The sequence below is a fragment of the Lygodium microphyllum genome, chromosome 1 (genome assembly GCF_053477565.2).
Source record: "Lygodium microphyllum isolate KBCC chromosome 1, Lygodium_microphyllum_v1.1.10, whole genome shotgun sequence".
NCBI classification, from domain to species: domain Eukaryota; kingdom Viridiplantae; phylum Streptophyta; class Polypodiopsida; order Schizaeales; family Lygodiaceae; genus Lygodium; species Lygodium microphyllum.
In genome coordinates this window covers 151,532,521-151,552,470 of record NC_141135.1, presented here as the reverse complement: position 1 = coordinate 151,552,470, position 19,950 = coordinate 151,532,521, and positions in this window count along the sequence as shown.

Below are 19,950 nucleotides of genomic sequence, written 5' to 3'. Positions count from 1 at the left end.
AAAGCATGTCATGATGAGCCATGTGGAGGGCACTTTGTGAGAGAAGTGACAACTAGAAAGGCTCTACTCATATGATACTCATGGCTTACATTACACAAAGATGCCTATGACTATTGTAAACATTGCGATGCTTGTCTATAAGGTGCCTGCCCATCGGCTTTCCAGGTACTCTTTTAGAGGTCTATCTAGAAACAAATCTAAGCGTCGCTACTCGGCACTCCCATGGAATGTTTCGAGTTTTGTTGCCTAGGGTTTCCCAAATCCGCCTTGCAATAGAACGTTCACAATCGAAGCCACTAGGATCGACCTGAAATTGGGGTTCCTAGTGGCCAAGTTCTCCTAATAGCATTCGAGCGTCAGATCCTGGACATCCTACTTTATGTAGAGATATCCAAGCCAAAGTAGACCCATGCCGCACTTGGTTCAAAGAGAATGGGAAACGAGAGGATGCGCTACTCAACCTCTTTGCCCGTAGGTCATAGTCCCATCCCAGTCCTCTAAAAGGGCATGAATCGGGTTCTAACCTAACAATACCTAAAGGTTGAATTACGGTAAAATCTTGTGAGAAGCCTCCCAGCTCACTAGGATCACCCTGCCATAGGACGGACCTATTGGGGGTTCCGCCCACCCACTTCCCTCAGTAGCTTTAGTTTTCTAATTAGGTCCTACCACATTTATGTGTGACATTTAAAGTCAACTTCATTAATTAAGCCTTTTACGGAACATGCTCGTTTGCACAACTTATAGCACATACACGAAAATAGAGCAAAGCAATCTATTGACAAACAAGTCCAAATAAGTTCCTTAACTTATCTTCAAGTTAATCTTTGTCTCCCGCCCATATAGGAGAATTATGTATCCCTTTTGTCCAAAAGAAGTAACCCTTTTGCCCTGTAGAAGTAAATGGTCCAAATCACATGGCACCATAAATTCAATCCTTTATCTAGAATAGGATCTCCCAACATGCCCAGACATTGGGGGCCACGGAGGTCTTCAAATCCATTCTAGACCTAGCAAGGGGTGTCCAGAGCTCCACCTGACCCACAAGCTGTCTAGGAGTGAAACATCATTCCCGTGGTTGGCCTTTTTACCACTCGACCTTCGGCCCATGAATCGAGCAGTGCCCTCTTTTGGTTAATCCACGGTGTGGTCATGGAGGTGATCCACCCATACAATATATCCTTCCTTAATTAAATCTTTAAGGAATCTAGCACAACAAGGCATTCAGCCCTAATATTAGTTTTCTAAGAAAACATTCATTTATCCCCATGGCAACTTGTCATCACAGACACTTGCCATGCATTTACCATAAATCACAAGCACTTGGAACAATTATCCAAACAACAAAATAACTACCAGTTGAATGTAAAAGCATTTAGGATGTTGTTAGATAACCCAACAAAAACCAATTGTATTCTTGCCAAACAATGCAAGAATAGTCACGATAATATTTCCATCGCATATTTGCTCTTCCCTTTGGGATCAGAGAGTGATTCTATGTAAACTTTACTTAACACTTGTATGCATAATTTTTAATGTCATGATTATGCCATCCATAACCCCTAACCAATTATTCCTTGTATCAACGAATAAGCCATATGCAACTAGGGATGCAATTAACTTTCCTTAATACATGCACTTTGCAAGCTCAATCTTTTGAATATGTGAGATAAAATTTATCTCTTCCGATGACCTATACTCGTGCATCATAGTGTGGGGCCTAATGTATCTCATACGAGAATAAAAAAAACCATCTATCAATTTGGAAATACATTACTTACGACGAGAACCGCAATTAGATTGGTAGTGATGGCTTCGCCTGAAGCTTCGTTGTTGGTTGTAGGATTGTCGTCTGCACTCGACATTCTTCGCTTGGAGATCATCGTCCACAAGTAGACTCAAGAGATTAAGAAGGCGGAATAGATTCGAGATGGGAGAGCGTAAGAGAAGATGGGTAAGTCAAGGATTGAAATAGAGAGAATTGAGCTAACTCTCTTCCTTGCAGCCTCTCGGGGCGACTCTTCTCTCTCTCTCTCTCTCTCTCTCTCTCTCTCTCTCTCTCTCTCTCTCTCTTACAAGCTCTCTCTCCCAATCTCTTGGAGGGATATCCTTCTCTTTACCTCTCTCTCTTGCAGCCTCTCGGGGTCTCCTTATGCTCCCTTTGTTAGATATGATCAATGCCCCACCCTCATTAGGTGCTACCAATGATCCATGGTGCTCAAAATTGTAAGGCCCCCATTATGAGGAGAAGCCAAATGTGAGCTCGAGGTTGAGTCCTGACTTGTATATCAGATGAGGTCTATGTGACTGGATGGCAAAAAGGTGACTGTTGTGGGTCTAATCTTTGGGTTCGACGGAGTGGTCTCGATGGTAAAGGGAATATTCCCTGGAATATTCCCTGGTCGACTAGTGGAGGCTCATATGGTAGACCTAACGACCTTCGCAGGCTATAAAAGCTAAACCCCTTCGTAGCCACCAACACACACTTATCTTTCACCCAGTCAGAGTTGTTGTTCCAGCTAGCCTTAAGCTCTTCACCTATCTTTTGTCTAGATCGCCATCTAAGCTTCACACAGTGGAAGCGCACGGGTGGACAGAGCCATCTTTGTATCAGTTGTTTGGAGTTAAAGAATTTACTGATTCTCCTCTTATCTGTTGTGCACTCTCTATCTCTTTCTCAGATTCTATTCGCTGCGCCGTGTAATATTTTACACCCTTGTGCCTCCCCATGCCTCATATTTATAGTTAATTAGAGAAGAGGGCTTGTGGCTGAGAAGTGGAGCTCTTTGTGGAGGGGGATCTTGGAAAGATCAGTGATCTGATGCTTAGATCATAAATTTGATGGTTCCATTGGCTCCAAAAGGGGGGTAAAACCCCAAGACACTTTATTAGAAAGCTCTCAGTTCACTCCTTTTCTCTGTTCGAAGTGCTATCTATTGCCAATAGATTGCGATCGTGGCGTGCGTGATTTTGCAAATCCCTCTCTTTATTTTTTTCTTCTTATAAAATCTCAAAAACTAACTAAAACATCACTTGTCTTTTTTTAAATGACATCCAGTTCTAGAAATCTCCATATCTTTTTAAGATAATATCCAAAAATATACTAGTTTTGCCCAAAATCTAATATTTTTGACCATCCAAACTATACACATTAATACTAGTGATTAATATAGCTCATAAGTCTCGTTCACATTGTAACTTTTGTGAAGGGTGGCTATGGTCCTTGTCAATATGAGAAAAATATTAGATTTATGACTCTCAATTTTTCTAAATAAAATATTTTAATTAAATAAAAATTATTAGTTATTAATGTTAGTTAGTTTTTACCTTAGTTAGTCTCTAGTTAGTAACCTTAGTAACTTATTAATTGACTAAATAACTTTCAAACTAACCAACTAAATTTTATTGTGTGAAAATATTACATCCTCCTCCCCTTAGAGAAATCGAGATGCCCTCATCTCGAGAGAAACTGGGAGTATCATTTTAGAACCTGTGGGTTATGGACCCACCATGCTTTCGTTGCACTACTCTGATCACTCACAGACATGCAGTCTTTTGAAACAACAACCTATTGTAGTTGATATATCCGAGTCTTGATTACAAGAGAAAATTTATTGTAGTTACATCTCATGAATATCTTCTAGATTTTCCCTAAGCATCTCGTATATTCTAGATCATTGGAGCTTGTACTTCGTTTCTTGTAAGCTCAATTTCTCTTTGATTTCTGTTGGGACAATTGACATAGTTATGTTCAATGTTGTGACACTCAGAGCATCAGTGTTTAGGGTGCTTTGAACATTTCCTTTTGAAATGACCTAACTCCTTGTAATAAAAACAGCACGGAGCTTTATCACTTGCGGTCACAATATTCTTAGTTGTCCTTGGTAGGATTTTCTTCTTTAGACCACATTGTCCTAGGATACTTTTAGCAGATTGGAGTGGACCTTTATCTTGGAAACTATATTCCCAGATTATCCTCTTCTTAGTTTGGGATTGGCTAGTGTCTATGTGTGTATTTAAGTGTGTAAATGCGTATTTTTAATGGTTTTTTCTGGTGCGTAGTGTGTTTGCAGTGCCTGTGGGTAGTGTATGAAAGTGAGTACATAGCATGAGGATAAGGTGCATGTGTGGTTGTGAGGAGTGTGTGTGAACCCCATCAAAATGACCATTAGCAAAGCCATCCTATGTGTCACCTCAATCTCATGCTCACAACATATCAATGAAATAGACCATTCTATCCAAGCCAATAAAGTTCCAGTAGTCATATGGTAGTGTTAGGTTTTAATTAGTAGGCAAGTGAGGTGAGCCCTCTTAATTGGGCATTCAATGCAATGAGGGGTAAGATTAGTTTTGAATAGTTAAGTCTCCTATTAACTTCTAAACAAGTGGGCATTGGGTAAGTTATCATCCACACCACTTACTTCTTCTTTTCTTGTTAGTTACATTACATGTGATTAGCCATATAATGCTACTTTCCTTTGTAATATTTATTGCAATAAACATGGGTTTAGGTGTTTCCCCCTCCTCAGAAACATAAAAACTGGAACATTTCCTAAGAGTAACTAGGGAATCACATAGGAAATTTCATTTCCCTATGTTTCTAGGGTTTTTCTATATTTCTAGTAAATTTTTTCTACATAGAAAAAATTTCCTATGTGAAAAAAAGTTATATGTAATTCCCTAATACTCTAAGTACAAAATATTCCATTTTCCCTTGTTTTAACTTTTCCTACTTGTGTATTTCTAACTAGGGAAATTCATTTTTTCCTACCTCGGGAATGCCACTACAAACTACGAAGGGAGGGAAATTTCCCTAATGACTACATAAGATTTTCTAGGAAACTTTTCCTACATAGGAAATTTTCTATTATCCCTTAGCTACTCTAATCAAAAAATATTTTGGTCTTCCCAATAGGGAAATACATAGCAAATTCTAATTAAGTAGAGAATTACATAGTGAATTTTGAACAAGGAAATTGTATAAGGAGTTTTAAGTTGATTTTAAGTAGAATAAAATACAAATTTGATTGATTAAAATAGATTTAACAAATAAGGACACCAACACATAATGTCAATAATAATAATTAAGAATCTAGAAAGTAATAATTATTTTTGAATGATGATGCTATGACAAACATTATCATATAACCTCTACATCATCTAAGCTAAGTACATTATTGATTCTACCTATTCCAAACTTCATATTATCTAAAAGCCAATATACAATCTCCTTGATCATAGTATCACTTTTTGGTTTTTTGTATCTTTACAATAGACTCAAAAGCTATTATCATTCTTTTTAAGATTTAGGCATTACTTTCTAAAGAAAAGCATATATCTATTGGGAGTAAAAGCACCTGTGCCTAGCCACCCACATTTACTCACTATACATTGTATCTACATACTTGTACACTGTACGTGGTAGGGACATATCACTGACACTTTATTATTTATTCTTTCAATGACTATTGAATAAGGAAAGGCTGGTTAAACTTTGTGACTATTGGAGTTCACACACACACACACACACACACACACACACACACACACACACTCTCTCTCTCTCTCTCTCTCTCTCTCTCTCTCTCTCTCTCTCTCTCTCTCTCTCTCTCTCTCTCTCTCTCTCTCTCTCTCTCTCTCTCCTCCATAGCTCTTACTTTTGCTTGTGTGCTTTGACTCAATATCTACCTTCAATTAGTATCAAATCTTGGACTCAAGGTGCCTCATTGATCATTTGCTTCATCCCATGAAGAAGCTTCATCTCAAGGTTTCATGGCAGCCATTATTTCTTCCTCCTAAGATATGTATTGAGTCTTCCCTTCTCCCGAATTATTCCAACTTGTTGTCGAAGAGCCTCATAGGGCTTAGCTGAGCCTTGTTGAGTACTAATTGGGCTGAGAAGTAGCCATTCTATCCATTTTGAGTGGAATTGATTTTTGCTTACTCACTTTGCATTCTAGATTCACTTCCAGTGGTGGGGGTATGCTTGTACTTACTTCGCAAAGCTTGGTTCTTTAAGATAGAGGGGCTCTTGGTTCATGTATATGCTCTCTTGTATGCTATTGGATGTAGCTATCTCTGCTTGTGGATTGATTTGATTTCCTATGCTTTGGATAGTGGTACTTACCTCTGTCAACAGTCTATCAATGATGTCTATATGCATATTGATTATGTACTAAGCACCATTACTCTTTGCTCAATTAGTTATGCATTTGATCAATCTCTATAGTTTCTCTTGATATCTACATGCATAATGTATATGCTTATGGGATGTATGGTTTATTGACACTTTAAGTTTGTGATAGTCTTTGGTACCAGTGGTCTATACTTAGTGTCACTGCGAGTTGCATTATTTGTATCTTGATTGCTACTCAAATATCCTTGGTAGTGGGAGCTTGCTTTCTTGATATTTTTCCACAATTGGATTCTTATATACTACTATCTTTATTTCAACATTAGTGCAATTATAGTTTTCAACATTCTTTTAGAGAGCATATAGATTGTTTTGGCACTCCTTTTGATTACAATTTTTTGTGGTGGACAGTTATATGCCCATTCATTCCCTTCCTTTTTTCCCACCCTTTTAGATCAGTTTTTTGGTTGTTTTGCTACATTATAGTGGCCTATATTGTTATCATTTGCAAACATGTCTAGTCATTATGGCAAGTTCTTCTATCAATAGTGTTATTTTCAATATTGAAAAACTTTATATATGGAAATAACTTCCAATATTGAAGGTGCAAAAATGGTAAGTCGTGATGCAAAAGGGATAAGTTAAACCATTGAAGTTAGAGGGTATAAAGACTGAGCTTTATAAGCAAAGGTTGGGAAAAACTTGATGTGCTATGCAAGTCCACTGTAATTTTGTCATTAATTTCATTTATACCGAGGGTGGTGCTTATGCATTATGGAAAAAGAGTTGTGATCGTTATGAAAAACAAAGTCATACATCTTAGTTATATTGGCTAAAGAAACTTGTGGATCTTTTCATAAAGGAGGATACACATGTTACTCATTTGAATTGAGTTTCATTCCATCTTCAACCAATTTGTATTGCAAGGCATTTAGTTTGAAGATAATGTTAAGTCTTTATTCTTGTTTGTTACATAGATCAAGTCATGGGACACTTTTCGTGCTGCTATGAGTGCTTATCCCCTTGAGGGTGGTTTTAAATGTAATGATATAGTGGAGTGCTCAATCAACAGAAGAGGTAAACATAAAGAACATTGATGTAGATTGCACTTCTCATGCATTGACTATTAGAGGTAGAAATGGTGGTAATGGCAATAATAAACATGGTAGAGACTTACAACCCAACAAGGGCAAGTCTTAGTCTTGTGAGAAATCTCACAGTAAGTCCTACAAATGTAAGTCCTATTATTATGGGTAGCAAGGTTATATTCAACTACAATGCCATAAAATGTGCAATGAGAAAGGCAAGGGGAAAGCACATGATAATATAACATCTCGTGATCATAGCATTATACCTAGTAAGTCTAGCATGAAGATTAAAGAGATAAATGTAGTGCAGACTAAGTCCGATGATGACTATATCTTAGTTTCTTTGTCTCTTGAAGCTACTCAATTGTTTGATGCTTCATCAACTTACTCTTAGTGTTGGCTACTCAATTGTTTTCTTACATCGGGATTGGTTTCATACCTATTGTAGCATTATAGGTTCTATGAGACTAGGAAATGATGCTCATTGGATATAATTGGCATTGGGAATGTTAGATTACAATTTTCTTTAGGCAGCAATGCTTTTGTTTTGCATTATGTACATCATATAATGGCTTTAACCAAAGGCCTACTCTTTGCTGGATAGTTGGACGATGCAAATTATCATGTATACATGGAAGTTTACCCATGGCCACTTTTTTTTTTTGCTTGAGGTGCCAAGGTTAGCAACCTCTATTCTTTGTTTGTATATGCATCTATTGACCATGTATTGGCTATTATCAATTTACCGCATATATTTTTATGATATTGTTACATTGGTCACATCTCTTTGAAAGCAATAAAAGTATTACTTGTTTATAGTATCTTTTGCCTCTTGATTATTCACATTTTGATGCATGTGATCATTATCTTTATGGCAAGTAGAGATGTAATAGTCATAAAGAGTCTGGCTCTACGTGTATGGATTAGCCTCTAACTCTTGTACACTCCAATGTATGTGGTCTATTGGGATAAAAAATGGGCTCGACACTTGCTCTAAAGCTCTAGCTATGCCTCTATGCTCAACCAAAATACCCCATGTTCTCACGGCCAACAACATCTGGAGGAACACTGATTTAACTTAGACACACATTTGTATTATTCATAGTCCAACAAATCCCTTCCCGACTCCAAGCAATTGGAGCTCCCAAATCAGTTGGTGACTAGTACCTCATATCACATACACAGGGAGCACCCCCTAGCTGGTTGTTGCGGCTTCACTACAACTCTCATATACCCCAAGGATTAGCCCCAAGATGCACTGTTTCAACATAAAGCACATGCAAAACATAGTGCTCTCTTTATATTTGTTCTAGGAGATGATTCAATCATTACCAAATCACGCCCCAAAGGGAACGAACATACTATCCTACATTATGGGACTCCTTATATCACAAACATATAAACTTATAGATCAAACAACATGGATTGTGTGCAAACGATTCTTTTCATGATTTCCCCCTAACGCAATAATGTGTCATTACCATGGCAACACTATAGTAATTCTGTGATATTGCCCTTCTTTAAACACTTAAAATAAACAAATCCTATGTGTCACGATATACATAAAAACATATTTCAATGGATTCTTAACTGCCCACAACCCTTTCCCCCTACCATTTATGGTTTTACATTCATTGGTAGGTGTAAAGAGCATTTTTATGTGTTTTTCATATATATAAAAGTAATAAATACACACTCTAACATAAAAATGGGGATAGATTGATGCTAAACCTCATGCCACAGCCCCACTATACACTCATGGACACATTAATAAATTTTTAGAAATTTTTGAAGCATAAAATCTAAATTTTCCATATAAAACTTATTTTTCTTGATTTTTATTTATTTTACATATATTTCTATTTTTTATTAATTTTTTTGATGTAAAATGATTAGAAATACAAAGGTTTATCTTTATTCACCATTTCATGCCATAGGAACATGATATGCCACAATGAAACCCATAAAACTCATGATTGCTCATAAAACCGCATTTTGCAGGTTTTACATGTTTAATACAAAATTATTAACAATTAATACTTGTTGGCCTTCTAATATTTCCTGATAGAACAAATCATTTGCAAGTAGTAGTAATCATTTTCAACCATATGAAACCAAAATGCATCATATAACTACCAAAAATCCCACCTATGCATAAAACTACATAAAAATCCATACGTATCTCATGCTCAGGAAGCTATTGATGCTCATCCATTGCCATTGATGCCTCTCCAACCATTGATCTATGCTTCATAATTTTTCAACATCGTCCCACATTCAAAATCTTTCATCTCCATCCACCCCTCTCTCACATGGAATCAACCATGAAAATAAGCACTAAGAGGAGAGAGAAAGACTAAAATCAGAATTTTTGGTTCATTGCACCATTTCTCGCAAGAGTTCAGGCCATAGGAAGTGTGGAAATTATGGATCTCATGCCTTTGATGCCTCCCCTTCTCTCCAACAGTTACAGATTTGGCAAATTAATGATTTGAGGGGGCACAAAAAATTTTGCATCCCCCCTCTTTCACGTGAGAAAATACGTTTTTTGTTAAGCCCCTACCTTATCAAAAGTGATTCGCTTCAATTTTTTCATGTTCACACTTCTTAGAAGTGGTTGTAGCCTAGATGGAGGGCCAAACGAGCTCGGAATCGCGAACGGACTAGAAATTTGGCTTCATGGCATCTAAATCTATCAAGTTGGCCTCCACCATGCACTTTTCGGCTCCTGAATCTAGTAGAGCTGCTTTATAACCTAAAATCTTGTGAGGATTAAATGGGGGGTCGAATGGAATCCAATCGAAAAATGGAGACTTGCGTTGGATTCTTGGCATCAAAATGCATCTCGAAAAGCTCTAGCTCCTTGATATGTGCTTAACTCATTTTCCATGAAAATTTACTCTTTTATGCCTCCGAGGCCACTTTTGCTCTAAAAAAATGGGACTCAAACTCTGGCTCTCATTGGGCAATCACGGGGTAGGGTGACTTAGCTTGTCAAATCCGCAAATTAATTTGCACATCAACAACCATAAAGAGAATCAAGTTGCTTCAAAGAAGAAAACACAACAAAACACAATGATAGCTCTCACCCTACCCTTTGACCAAATAAAGGCATGAAGATCCACAAGGGATAGACTAAGTTTAACCTAACATAAATTTTGAGCTAGTCACTAACCAATTACTCCAACATAGACATGCTAAAAAGAACTATAAAAGGAGTTATCCTAAGTGGTGGTCTAACCTGCCTATACTGGACCTAGGATAACCAAATCAGAAACTCCTACTAGGCGAGGACTCCTATAGTATGGTCTTGAATTTTCAAATATTTTTTATTCATCATTTTTTTTGTACTTCAGGATACTCGCGTGTGTAAAAAGAAGGGAGCTAAGCATATGGTGTCCCAAGGATAACAGGGCATTGGTCTCAGGTTCTATCTCGGTACCCAAGAACCTACCAAGTGCTAGCAAGGCAACACTAAATGCTTTTTCTTTCGCTTACTTTTATTTTCGCTCAAACCATCCTTATTTATTTTTCTATTAAATGTCACCCCTAGGAAGATAAGACACCCAAGTTTGACTCATCCCTAGGAAACTACTAGGCCTTTGCAAGGCAATGAGCATTTGTTCTTAGAAAATTTCTTTCTTTTATTTTCTTTTTCTTTTTTTCAAAGGTTAGAACCCCTTTTTATACACCCCCATATACTATAGTCTTTAGGTATATTCATTGTTTCTTCTCTTTCTTTTATCTAGCAGGCTTCTCTATCTACCTTATAACTAACAAAAACTCCTAGAAATAGCTACCTTGCAGGCTAACAAAATACAGTCACTAGGACTACCTTCTAAAACAGTTCTTAGAGTGCTCGACAATGCCTTTACAGGAGGTAGACAATTTCATGGAACTCCTTACATACACCTAACCTAACCTTGGGACTTCATGCCCTGAATTCCAATCCCCAACAAAATAAAAATCTCCACATACACATAACTATTCAACATAAAGATAAAGAACTCATAAAGGAAGGATATGAGTGCATGCGAGAATTGAGCTTTTGTTGGAAACCTCCATTTCTTGTTCCACACAGTCCACTTATTCCACCCCTTGATTGCCACCACCACCACCACTCACTCACTCACTCACTCACTCACTCACTCACTCACTCACTCACTCACTCACTCACACACACTCTCTCTCTCAGTTTCTCCCTCTACATGTATATTTTCTTTTTCTATTTCTAGCACACTCGATCAAATAGCACTCCATCTCATGTAAATGATTTCTCTCTCTCTAGCATGTAACATGGATTCATTCATGCGATCACCCCAAAAGAATGGAACACCATGGCCCACACTTCTCTCTCTCTCTCTCTCTCTCTCTCTCTCTCTCACGAATTACTCCATGTCTTTACTCTCTCTCTATCTAGGGTTGTACATGCAATTTTTTCCTCTCTCTCTCACACACACACACACACACACACACACACACACACACACACACACACACACACACACACACACACACACACACACACACACACACACACACACACACACACACACACACACACACACACACACACACACACACACACACACACACACACACACACGTATATAAATCCTAGTCACTCACTCACTCTTCGTGTTTATATATATATATATATATATATATATATATATATCTCACACTTTCTCTCTCTCATGCATGAGATCAGTCTACATTGTATCATAATGCCTCACATCAAATTATGGCATGTGTTGTAATGTGAATTCTTGGGTAGCCACTTGGTGTTTTTAGAACTTTAATTTCAATGCATTGATAGCTCCCTCCTCTCCCCCCCTCTCTCCCTTCCCCTCCTCTCCCCAACAAATATGATACAAGACAATTCATACACACAATCCAAATGTATATTTATATTGTGTTAACTCTGGGAAACATGCTTTTTCTTGTTAAATTAAGATATAAAAGTTCACCAAAGGATTGCCATCCAAATGGATTATATAACGATGACTTCTCAACAAAATAAAATTTGGTTGTGCTAAGAGGTAGTGTTGGCATTGCATTGCTTGTCACTATATAGGTGGTGTTGGAAAAGTTATGCTTCCAAATACAATGTGCAAGTTTTCTTCAGTGAGTGTGGGTTGGTGTATAAACATGTTGGAATTTGCATCCATCCCAAACCCTCGAAGGTACACATAGTATAGGTGCTTGCATGCCAAATACGCTTTTCCTTCTATGGCACAGTCCATGAAATCCCAGCAATTACATGTTGGATTCTTTGCAATGTGCACATCATAACACTCATGCATGACACTTGAGTTAGTTGTCTCTAGTTTGAAAACATCATGCATCAAGGCCTTCACCACAGTGGGGCCCTTCACAGTTGCATCTAGAGCCAACACTCAGTTTGTTCTTTTCCCTACAGCCTATGAAACACCTCTTCGATATCTACACAAGCCCTCGTGAACATCCGCCTCTTGTGCCGCCTTTTGAAAAACAAACCCACAACTCTCCAACATGTGGATTTCTGCTACGGTCAAATTAGTGCCTCATGCCAGTGGCCATACTTGTGGAACCTTGGGTGGTGTGTGTTGAATGGAAGAACAAATGTTCCATGTGTGGTCCACACTATCATTACAAAACCACATGAACTAGCCCCTCATTTCATGTTGATTGCTAGCTTCTCCTCTTGAGCTAGATCACTCCATGATGCCCCAGAATGAAGGTGCAGGCACCCCATGTGACGTATTTTTTATAGGCTTTTTGCATTTTCCCTCTCTAGCTCCCAACCATCCTTGACATTGTACATGGTTGCGAGTTGGAATCCTTCTTATAGCCCAAACGGTGTCATGAAGGACTGTCTCCACCACCATTTCCTCTGAAAAATTTGGTGATATTGGTCGGAAGGCCTTGTCCTTAAAGTCTAGCTTTCTTATACCCTTTCTTCTAGGTATGTTTTTGGTCACATACTCAAGATTGTGAGAGCCGTTGGCTTCCTCGGACCCCACTTTCCCATCAACCTTGCGTTTTCTTATTACATTCACATTGTCCCTTCAAAAATCGGGACTTTTATGCAATTCATTTCCTCTTGCCACCTCCTCAACCATCTTTAACATTGCTTGAGGTGTGGGGCTAATTCCTTGTTGTAGTCGACTCAAAAGCTTCTCTGCACTGGGTCCTATACCATGGAACTTTCCATCAATGAATGCATGTTATTTTGTGCTCTGTACTAGAGTGTTGGCCAAATCATTGACGCATTCATCGTACAAGCTAATAGATCACTTGAATCCCTGTGCCAATAACCAACTTGCATTGGCTCTGCCAAGTTCGTGGTTGGCATATGAGCAATGCCCTCCACCACCTAGAAAAAAATATAGCATGAGAAGGTATGGAGTGTGAGAAAACAAATGCACCACACGTCACATCCTACTATTATGAACTAGTCTTACCCCGACCGCCTCTAACGTGGATATCTAATATGCCACCAACTAAGCCAACAATCTATTGCTGGTATATTGCAATCCGCAACTTTCCATGAGGCCCACCAAGCTTGAATGAATCGATCTTGCATTGTTGCATCATCTTTCGTGACTACACACCTCCACATGCGACACAAGCACTTATGCTCATCTTGAATACTCTTGTGCACATACTGTGATGTGTGTATTTGGAGACTTTGTTCCCAATGAAATAAGAAAGATCTCTCCCTTCCTTGCATTTCGTTGTCCCGGACCACCATTGAACATTGTGCAGATGACCCTCCAATTGGCAGTTGCCTCGTCTACCATGAATCCTCGAAAATTAGCGCTTGGGTCTCCACACTTCTCCATCACCTCATTCATCTTTGTCCAAAAAGGAGCTTGTGCATTTGTATCCTCTTCCTTCATCTCACATATTTCTAGAGTCATCAACTCTTGTACACTACAGAAACACAAGAAAGGAATGGGAGAGTAAGGAGAACTATGTTACTTAAGTTTGTGTTGTGACGATAGAATCAGGTAAGAGAAACTACCTTGGGTCATACACATGTGCTGCCATGGTGGTCCAATCATTAATATGATGCACGTGGTAAAGCATACCTAGCTATTGCGTAGGTCCCCAGCGCCATTCCTTCACATACGATTCACTAAGTCAACCCTTGAGGCTGGCCTAATTGTTGACATTTTGAATATAAAGCAGCTACTATCATTGCAAATGGCTTGCCGAGGAAATAGGCCACCATGGAAAATCTGTATGCACAATGTTGCTTTAACTTTAGAAGACAAGATTCCATTCCCTAATCACTCTCAGTGCATGCTGCACGGACCATGTGTTTGAACTTGCATGCACAAAAGATTGATCTTCATATGCATGGCCTTTTAAAGATATTTTGAAATGTGTTGTGAATGGAATAATATATTACATGTTCCTCTGATGAGTGGTTGGAGTTCCTTGAGCATCGTTGAGAGTTCAATATCGGACATGGGGACACCTTGCTCATGAACCAAGGCACCCATCACTAGCCTTCTAGCCATAGTCATTTACAGGTGTCGAGGTCCAGCTACACTAAAGTCTCTTACCATTTCCTCTACGGTCTTTCGCACCTCTTTGACATTAGCTCTACATGTACCTCTTTGCACCTCATGGTTATGTGTGCCTTGATAGATAAATAGTCTTAACATTGGCCTTGCTGACATCACATAATACACTACACACTCACACTTGGAGAGCAGGATGGGGGGTTCTTACAATAGAAGTATCCAAGGCTTTCAAGACCAACAGCTAACATTCAAACAATCGGCATGTTGGTACTGAGTTTACCTACATGGCATGTATTTGGACTTGATTAGTATGATATACTTGCGAGACGAGAGAGAGAGAGAGAGAGAGAGAGAGAGAGAGAGAGAGAGAGAGAGAGAGAGAGAGAGAGAGAGAGAGAGAGAGAGAGAGAGAGAGAGAGAGAGAGAGAGAGAGAGAGGATATAAAGATTTGTGTGGGAGGGAGAGAGCAAAAGAGGGAGATAGAGAGAGTGTGTGTGAGTGGATGTGGGTGCCACAAACATACACACACATAGAGGTTTAGGGTTTAGGGAGAGAGAGAGTGTGTGTGTTTGTGTATGGATACGGGTGCCAGATATGAGAGAGAGAGAGAAAGAGAGAGAGCACGTGTGTGAGAGAGAGAGAGAGGATATAAAGATTTGTGTGGGAGGGAGAGAGCAAAAGAGGGAGAGAGAGAGAGAGAGAGAGAGAGTGTGTGTGTGTGAGTGGATGTGAGTGCCACGCAAAGAGAGAGAGAGAGAGAGAGAGAGAGAGAGAGAGAGAGAGAGGGGGGGGGGGGAGGAGATCACCAAGAGGGAGCCAGGGAGAGAGACCGGGGGTGATGGATAGAGTAAGGGGAGGAGGAGGAGGAGGAGGAGAGAGAGAGAGAGAGAGAGAGAGAGAGAGAGAGAGAGAGAGAGAGAGAGAGAGAGAGAGAGAGAGAGAGAGAGAGAGAGAGAGAGAGAGAGAGAGGGAGAGAGGGAGAGAGGGAGGGAGGGAGGGAGGGAGGGAGGGAGGGAGATGTGTACATACTTGCAAGATTAAGAAAATAATCCACAACTTGAGGGAGGGGGAGGTGTTGTGTCATAGGGGATGTGTGGCTTTATATAACCACTTTAACATAGTGGGGCATTAAATGCATGTCAAAGAGAGAGAGAGAGAGAGAGAGAGAGAGAGAGAGAGAGAGAGAGAGAGAGAGAGAGAGAGAGAGAGAGAGAGAGAGAGAAAGGGAGACTGGGAGACATGTGCCATACGAAGAGGGAGATGTGAGAAGGGGGGGTGTGCTAGTTATATTTTTCTACAACAAATATTGGGCCGTCGACAACGATCCCTTCTTTGGTGACAAAATGATCTCAATCCACATGCACTCTCTCTCATCAACCATCCTGGCCCACACACACACTCTCTCTCCTCATACCTTGAACCCTAAACCCAAATAACTAATATAGATGATGCAATCGCACCGGTGACCCCTTTCTCAGCGGGCAGAATGATCCTAATCCACATGCACTTGCACTCTCTCTTCATTCTCTAAAAAAAAAATCCCATACAACTAACGTATTAATGCACAATCATATTAACGTATTAATTAGTATTACTATTATAATACATTGATTTATATGAAATGATTAATAGTAATATATAAACTAATAAACAAGTTAAGTAATATTAATATTCCAATGGTTCACTTCATACTAATTGATTACTATAATAACTAATTAATCAATAAGCTAGTTAATATACATGAATTAAAAAACAAGCTAACTATTATCAATTTAAAAATTAATTAATAACTTATTCAATATAATTTGATTGGTACACTAAATATCCAATCACTAAACTAACGGATAACATCTTGTTAAATATTATTTGATTTATATTAACTCAATGAAAATTTAATTAATATATTAATATTAATTAATTGAGTAATAATTAGTTTTAATTATTAAAGAGCTATTTGATAAAAATATTTAATATTTTTAAATAAAATAAATACATATTATTACTATTAATAATTATTACTTGAATAAAAGATATTTATTTGATGTTAAAAAATAATTTATAATGAATAAAAGATCTATAAGTATTTTATAATTAATTCATTATTATTTATTAATTATTAATTTTAATGAATTATTATTAATTTTAAGTAACTAGTTATAGGTTACTACTAATTTTTTTAGTTCGTAGTTATTAATTTTAGACAATTAGTTATTATTTCAACTACTCGATCAATATATAATTTTTTTGGCTAAGTAATTAATAAATAGTTAATATATAAATTAATTATTAATTATTTATTAATTTTAAGTAATTAATTATTTAATTAAGTAACTAATATAAAATATAATATTATTTATTAATTAATAATTTATTTCTTAATTGGTTAAATGGTTACTTAATTATTTACTTGGTTTTTAATTAGATAATTAATTATTAAGTGGTTACTAATTTATTGATTAATTATTTTCTTAATTAATTACTTGCTTATTAAATACTTAAATTTAAAAAGTTATTATTTAATTAGTTGTTCAAAAAATGATTACTTAAATTTTTTAGTTACTTAATTAATCAATAGATTGATTAATAAGTGAATTTAGTTAGTAATTAATTAAATACTTAATAGTTAATTTGTTGATTGAGTTAATAGTTAATTTTATTTACTTATTTTTTGACTTAATAATTGTTTATCTAATTAGTTATTTAGTATAATTAATTAATTAATTAGTAAGTTAAGTTACTAATTAAGTGAATTAGTTAGATTAATTAGTAAGGTTAATTGGTAATTAGTTAATTAACTAATTAGTTACCTAAATACTATCAAATAGTAATTGACTCATTAATTGGTTAACTTGCTAACATTAAAAATTAACTAATTTGTAATTACTATTAGTTATTTACTAATTTATGGTAATTACCATTAGTAATTACCATTATATAATTATTAATTAATAGTAATTAGTATTAGATAATTAACTTATTTTAATTAATATTAGTAAAATGCTCATTACTAAATAACTAATTACTAATTAATTGATTACAAGCTAATTACGAATTATTTTAGTACTTAATAATTAATTTATTAATAGTTCATTAATTAGTTCATAGTTAATTTTATTCACTTATTATTTGACTCAATAGTTATTAAACTAATTTATTATTTAGTATAATTAATAAAATAATTATACAATTAATTAGTTAGTAAGTTAATTTACTAATAAAGTGAATTACTTAGATTAATTAGTATTTAATTAATAATAATTAGTAATCAATAGTAATTAACTAATTAACTAGTTACTAATTAATTATTTAATTAATTAGTTACTTAATTATTAATAATGATTGATTAATTAGTTAACTAACTTCTCAATTTAGAAAAAATTAAATAACATGTTTTGCTACACGCACACACACACACATGTATATACATATATATACATATGCATACATATGTACACACACACACACACACACACACACACACACACACACACACATACACACACACACACACACACACACACACACACACACACACACACACACACACACACACACACACACACACACACACACGCACAAGAGAGAGGGAGAGAGAGTGGACCGAACGGACATCGGCGGGGATGGACACGGTGCGACATGCAAATGTAACACAAGCAAGCACTAGAAAGGGCCCCACAAATTCTCTTTGCTTCCCCTCCCCCCCTCCAAAATCCCTTTCGACGCCATTGGGCAGGCATCACTCCAAGGCGCATGACTAAGGCGACAACCAAGGCATAGACCTTGGCATCCTTATCAACGGGCTATCAAGGCTTCATTGGAGCTGTTGGTTGCGCATGAGAAGTTTCTACTATCTTGTAGGAAAATCTTCTTGGGAGGACACCTATCCTAGCAGTGCTATCATCGAAGTGCACTTAACTGCCAAGTGACTATCCACTAGGCTAGTACTTTTTGTTGTTCTATACTACAAACATAGTTTTAATAAGCTAGTCTTGGGAGGGTTTCCTAAGTCTTTCTTCCATGAACTGGCATATAATACCTCATTAATAAATAACAATTATCTTCATAAGTAGAGCCAATTTCATAATTAGAGCTAGTTCTAAAAATGTGCAATATAAATCAAATTTCTTTGGAATGTATACGCACATCGTTTATTAAAATAAACAAAGTAATGGGGACCTATTCCTTGCGAGAGTAACTTTTCGCCCAACTAGATTTATGGGTTATCTTCGCCTAATAAGGGGCTACCAATGACCCCTTTTTAGTGAAAAAAAAACCATAGATCCAAGAATATATAGCATGGGGAGAATAGGGACCAATAGGGCATGGGTTTTTTTTTAACCCCACACCCTATTGGTCCCTTTTCTCCCCATGCTGTATATTCTCAGATTTGTGGTTTGTTTTTTTCCCAAAAAGGGGTCACCAGCAGCCCCTTAAAGGGTGAATAAAAAAACCACAAATCTAGTTGGGCAAGGGAAGAGAGAGTAACAAAGTGATGGGAGTGAGATGAGAGAGAGAGAGACAATATGAATAATGGGGGGGGGGGGAGAGAGAGAAAGGGTGATGAGAGAGAGGGCATGTGATGTGTGCAATTTTTTCTCGCCAGAAAGGGGTCTCGCTGGCAGTCCCTTATCAAACGATTTTTCTTTTTGGCGATCTATTCCTTGCGAGAGTAACTTTTTGCCCAATTTGATTTGTGGGTTTTGTTCACCTAATAAAGGGCTGCCGGCAACCCCTTTTTAGTGACAAAACAAACCACAAATCCGAGAATATACATCATGGGGAGAACAAAGACCAATAGGGTACGGTTTTTTTTTTCACCCAAGAGCAAAAAAAAAACCCATACCCTATTGGTCCCTATTCTCCTCATGTTGTGTATTCTCGGATCTATGGATTGTTTTTTCCCCAAAAAGAGGTCTTTAGCAGCCCCTTAATGGGCGAAAAAAAAAAACCACAAATCCAGTTGGACGAGGTAAGAGAGAGTAACAAAGTGATGGGGAAAGAGAGAGTAACAAAGTGATAGGAGAGGAATGAGAGAGAGAGAGAGACAACATGAATGATGGGGGGGAGAGAGAAAGGGTGATTAGAGAGAGGGCATGTGATGTGTGTAATTTTTTCTCGCCACTAGAAAGGGGTCATCGATAGCCCCTTATTGGACAAATTTTTTTTTGGTGACCTATTCCTTGTGAGAGTAACTTTTCACCCAACTGGATTT